Source organism: Blennius ocellaris (assembly GCF_963422515.1).
Source record: "Blennius ocellaris genome assembly, chromosome: 4".
Lineage (NCBI taxonomy): Eukaryota > Metazoa > Chordata > Actinopteri > Blenniiformes > Blenniidae > Blennius > Blennius ocellaris.
The window spans coordinates 748,990-755,384 of record NC_137653.1 but is presented as its reverse complement, the minus strand read 5'-3'; the positions used below and the strand labels follow the sequence as shown (position 1 = coordinate 755,384).

Here is a 6,395-nt window from a genome sequence, read left to right as displayed (position 1 = left end):
TGTTTATTCACCATGTCTTTCTCATTTCAACCATCGATGTCGGTTTATTGATTCGTCTCAGATCCGGAATCTCTGAGACGATGACGTAGTAATTCTACTCAGGCCCCGTTTACGTGACGTAAACAACTTTTTCAAAACGCCTTCCAAAGTTTAACTTCTTTTCACGCTGCTCCTCTGTCGTCATGGTAACGCCTGTTGGAGGTAAATCCCTCCATAAGCTGCCGTCTGGCGTCGTTCCATCCAGTCGCCTCGTGGGAAAACGGTCCGTCGTGTTCCTGAACATTTGGTCTGGGACCTTTTTTTTTTACAATTTTTTATCCAGGATGTTAAATGAGCTGTTAAATAACTGATCAGGCCTCATTTCTTTGAAGAACTCCAGATGGGGCGAATATTATAAAATACAATAGAATAGTAATAAAAGTAAAAAATAAAAATATCTGGGTATAAGACATAAAGTAAAACACAGAAGGGAACATGGGCACTGAGAAATAAGCAGGAGATCAAAGCAAGATAATAAATAGTAAGGTGCAGTGGCGGAGCCATTAGAAGTAGGTATTATATAATAATAATAACAATAATACACATAATAACAATGTGTAATAGTGTATAATACTCGTGTATAGTACTACTAATAATGGTAGCAATAATATAACAATAACAATAAATATATATCAGTAATAATAACAGTAATAATACCAATGGTAATGGTGTACTTGCACATGTATAAATATATGTATATGTACACGCAATATGCCATATGAAATATGAACTATATGATATAATATAAGTATCAATGTAATTTAGTCCAGGTGATTGAGGCTGTGACGGAGTCGGTGTTTGTTTGAGACAGCTGTGCTGCAGTGTATAATTCTCGTGTATAGTACTGCTAATAATGGTAGCAATAAAATAACAATATATATATATATATCAATAATAATAATAACAATAATACAGATAATAACAGTGTGAAATAGTGTATAATACTCGTGTATAGTACTACTAGTAATGGTAGCAATAAAATAACAATAACAAATATATATATATATATATCAGTAATAATAATAATAACTATAAGAATAACAATAATACAGATAATATCAGTGTGAAATAGTGTATAATTCTCGTGTATAGTACTGCTAATAATGGTAGCAATAAAACAACAATAACAAATATATATATATATATATCAATAATAATAATAATAATAATAATAACAATAATACAGATAATAACAGTGTGAAATAGTGTATAATACTCGTGTATAGTACTACTAGTAATGGTAGCAATAAAATAACAATAACAAATATATATATATATATATATATCATTCTTATTGTTATTATTATTATTACTAACAATAACAATATATATATATACATCAGTAATAATAATAACAATAATAATACCAATGGTAATGGTGTGCTTGCCCATGTATAAACATTTGGATATGTACATGAAATCTGAACTATATGATATAATATAAGTATCAGTGTAGTTTCGTCCAGGTGATTGAGGCTCTGACAGTGAAGACGATGAATTCAACCTGTTGATGATTTATGTTGGTGACCTGATCACCGTCCTGTTTGACTCACGGGTTAGTTGGAGGCTCGCCGGTGCCGGTGGTCACGTGGCCGCCGCTCTTTACCACACCCCCGCTCACCTTTATCCTGCCCGGCGGCCCTCCGGTGGTAAAAGACTCCAGAACGCCGGCTTCCTCGCGGCTCGAGGGCCGGCCAGGGGGGGCGGGGGGGGGGGGGGGGGGGGGGCGGAGCTCCCAGTGAGAGGAAGGAAAAGTCAGCTGTTTGGCTCCGGGGAGAGGAGGAGCGGCGAGGAAAGAAAGAAAGACAGAAAGAAAGAAAGGGAGTGTTGTGGGATGAGTTCTCTCAGTCTGGAGGAGTGGAGACGCACCGGCTGCTCTGTGTGGAACCAGAGGAACATGGAGGGGGGGGGGCCGGATTCCTGAGGAGGAGGTGACCTTTGACCTCTGAGAGATTCACACGCTGACGCAGTGGGGACGAAGCCTTGACAGGTAGGGTTGAGTCGGGGGGGGGGGGGGGGGGACGGAGGCCGAGCGCCTCTGTTTAATGTGGGAAAACTCAAATACTCACATTTGTGGATTGTTGAGGCCTTCAACTTCAAGCTGATTGAAGCTTTTCCATGAAACCAGTGCCGTTCCCAGTATCCGGTCTGGTACTACGTACTCTTATCGGTACTTTGTGTCGGCAAGTAGCTGAAGATTAGAGCTTGTCCTTATTGTGTCGCTGCATTAAATGCAATTTAAATAAGATTAAAAAAAGTCGTGCTAAAAAGGAGAGAAACGCTGGTGAATGAGACTTTTTGTTTTAAACCTTGTGTTGTCAGATTTACGTCGACGTTCAGATCGCCGAGCGGAAATAATGGATTGAAAACAAACTAGAAATGTGATTCTTAACATTTCAGCTTCTGTGAATTCTTCAAGTTTTCACCTTGATCTACAGTTTAGTCTTCAGTCCAGACGTCCGTTCCTGACATGTGACTTCAGTCGAAAGGTTTTGATTGGACGTTAGAATGGAGATCTTTCCTGGAAAGTCCCACTCAGACGACCGTTTCTTTAACTTGGCCCCGACTCGCTGTCCAAAGTTGAACACAAGGAATCTGACAAGATGTTTGACGGCAGGCTTTTTTTTTATAGCGGTCTGCAGACTGTTTCAGTCCGTGCTGAGTAAGCACAAGGCGTCACGTGCAGGAGGGGCTGGGACTCCCAGACGGCCTCATGCGCCTGCAGGACGGGCCTGAGCTCCAGTGTCACTGTAAAAAGATCTTTAATGGTAGAAATATCTGAGCGGAGGGAAACTTTTCCATCGTCGGGACGACGGCTTCCTGCAGGCCTGCGGCACCGCGGGGGGCCGGCGGGAGCCGGAGTTGGAGGTCCGTGAATCCAGGTCATGATAAGCTCTAATTTTTTATTTATTTAATTTTTTTTGATGGTGTTATTTTGGAGCAGCGCTGGTCGGAGCTCTGCAGGCAGAACGTCTGCAAACACCTGCTGCGAAGGTTCCACTTCTCTGCTGGGCTCCGTCGTTCCTTTTCTTCTTGGAACATTTTACTCACGATACACAACACGGTTGCATCAAGTCTGGCCAAACTCTCACATTCCGTGGATCATTGCTGGGAATATGTGACCCTCAATGATTAAACGGCGGCGCTGGACTGTCGTGGACACTTGAGTGGACAGGATGGAGAGACGTTGTTATATTTATCGGTTTGTTTGTGTGTGTTCTACCAACTTTGTGCCAAAACTACTCCCCCTGATTGCATCAACTCTTCGGGGATGACGATCCGTTAGATTCTGGGACGTGAACGAGGAACTAGGAATGTCCCGTGAAAGGCACCTCGCGGAGGAGATCAGCTTTACTCGGCCTTCAGCATTCACACTAACCCGAATCCAAACGTCTAGTTTTCAGTGTTTTTTGGTCAGAGCTTTGACTCTCAAGGCTCAATCCTACAGAATTACTGCACTCGTTCCTCGTACCCTGGTCGGTCCTGCAGGTTACACATTGACAGAGTTGAGTTCCACTTTGGCACAAGTCAAGTTTACCTTCATTCCTGAACTCTGACTGGTTCTCAGCTCTCAATAGTCTCCCTTTACGAAAGCAAACCTCCATGAACTCTTACGTTATGATGGTGCGTCATAGTGCGTTGGTTCCTCTCCGACCGAGGAGTGGATAAGAACTGTGGAGGCAGAGCAGGTGAAGGTCGACTCTCTAACTCAGAGTTTCTCAGCCACTGGTGTTTCCTCCAGATCTCGTCAGGTGAGCCGTGGGAAATTATCACATTTCACATTTTTTTCTAAAAAAATATACTCTAAATACTCTTCACCACTAGAGGGCAGCACAGAACTTTGCCGGTGAAATGTAAAGTGACAGACGTCAGTGTGGTTCATCTCCACCTCCTGCTACCATCTTGTATCAAAGTACTGTGTCAGTGACAGTGATGGAGAAGTTTTTGAAAACCAGGATCTCAGCTCTTCATCCATCAGGTCCAGGTTTCACACTGAGGGAGGCACTATTAAAAAAAGTCCTTGCTTTCTGGATTTACTGGATTCCATTAACTGGTCGTTAATCAGCGTCTTTCCCATGAAGAGAAGAAAAATGGTTTTTGGTTTGGTTTTGCACGTCCTCAGTTTTGATGCAAACTAAATCTGCTGAATGAAGGTAGTTTTAATGTTGACGAGGATTTAGGCTCCAGACGATCAGAACTCGTCCGCAGGAGGAAAGAGGACGACGTCGTGGAGACGATGGACGGGAGGCGGAGCTTCAGGAAGGATCTCCACACTTTATCCTCCATTAATACATGCGTCTCTCTCTCTCTCTCTCTCTCTCTCTCTCTCTCTCTTTCTCTCTGTCTCTGTCTCTCTCGGTCTCTCTGTCTCTCTCTGTCTGTCTCGCTCTGTCTGTCTCTCTCTCTCTCTCTCTCTCTGTCTCTGTCTCTGTCTCTCTCTCTCTCTCTGTGTCTGTCTGTCTGTCTGTCTGTCTGTCTGTCTGTCTGTCTGTCTGTCTGTCTGTCTGTCTGTCTGTCTGTCTCGCTCTCTCTCTCTCTCTCTCCCTGTCTGTCTGTCTGTCTGTCTGTCTGTCTCCCTCTCTCTCCGTCTGTCTTGCTCTGTCTGTCTCTCTCGCTCTCTCTGTCTCGCTCTGTCTCTCTCTCGCTCTCTCGCTCTCCAAAATAAAGTTCCCCACTGTGGTGATCAGTTCAGGTCATAATTCACCCAGTCACTGTGGGGCGGTGGGGAACTTTATTTTGTAGACAGGAAGTAGTTTTGTTGCTCCACCGTGTGTGAAGCTCAGATGGAGAGACGAGAGAGAGAGAGAAAGAGAGAAAAGAAAAGCGTTTGTGAGAAGTGTGTTGGACTGGAGGATAAAGTCTGAAGCTCAGACTCCAATTTTAATTTAGAACAATTTATCAAAATATTTATGTTGAAGTAAATCAATCTCTTATTGTATTTTATTGATTTATTGATTTCAAAAGATGGAGTGCAGTACAACAGTTTATTTTTTAACTGCATTGCAAGATATTTTTATATATTTAACAGGAGTCTTTTTATTAAACAGGTTCAATAAATGCCGTTATAGATTCAAAGACATTATCGTGTAAATAATGGTGGTTTCAATATTGCCCAAAATAATCCTGATGATGATTTTTTGCCATAATTGCGCAGCCCCACAGCAAATGTCTCTTTCTCCCAGTGCCGTTCGATCTGCAGCGTTAAATGTATTAGTAGCAGTAGTTGCACAGTTTAAAAGGCCACTGGGTTGTAGGCAGTCGGAGAGAAACGTTATATAACTGGATGTTCATGAAGCGACCACGGCCTCGCTCTGCTGTCCTGTAAACGTCCCCGAGGCGCCTCTGTGTTCGCAAACTGTCACCTTCATCACCAACTTTCACTGAACTCTCAGGAAACTCCGTCCTGCATCGGACTTTCTCCGCCTTCCACACAACAACCACAGCACTTAACACTTTAACAGCACCGGGCGACGTCTGTCTCCTCTTTGGGTGTTTGTTCATCTTGAACTGCTTTTAGTCCGACTCATCGCCGAGGGCCTGTTGGCTTAAATTAGTGTTTTCCTACCTTTTTGAGCCGAGACACACTTTTTTGTTTGGAAACATCTGGAGGCACACCACCACTTTGATCACTTTCATCTTTGTCTCCTTAGATTGGGTGATAAAGTCACTATGTGATGTCACTCAGCGCGTCGTTAACATAAAATACATTATCGTCTACATCAGTGTTTTTCAACCTTTTTGAGCCAAGACACACTTTTTTGTTTGGTAAAATCTGGAGGCACACCACCACCTGAAAATGTTAAAAAGTTAAACTCTGTAGCCTCTATTAACAATATAAAGTCTTTCTCATCACAGTTTTATCAACAGGAATCCAGTAAATCCAGAAAGCAAGGACTTTTTTTAATAGTGCCTCCCTCAGTGTGAAACCTGGACCTGATGGATGAAGAGCTGAGATCCTGGTTTTCAAAAACTTCTCCATCACTGTCACTGACACAGTACTTTGATACAAGATGGTAGCAGGAGGTGGAGATGAACCACACTGACGTCTGTCACTTTACATTTCACCGGCAAAGTTCTGTGCTGCCCTCTAGTGGTGAAGAGTATTTATACATCATTACTCTGCAACCCACTGTCGCTGTGAGAGCAAATGTTTTTTTTAGAAGAAAATGTGAAATGTGATAATTTCCCACGGCTCAGCTGACGATCTGGAGGAAACACCAGTGGTTGGAAAACACCGGCTTAGAGACCCTGCTGGGGGGCGTAAAGCCCCCGACAATGTGGCTCCTAGGACCAGTCGGGTACTCAAACTCCCCCACCGCGACAAGGTAGCAGTTCAAGGGGGAGAATCATCATCC

At 43.1% G+C, this 6,395-nt stretch overlaps 1 protein-coding gene across 1 annotated transcript in view; it reads left to right on the top strand.

Moving 5' to 3' along the window:
- Positions 1-6,395, top strand: part of slmapa (sarcolemma associated protein a) — a gene marked incomplete at its 3' end in the record, with an annotated part of 49,445 nt that overhangs the window by 19,554 nt on the left and 23,496 nt on the right.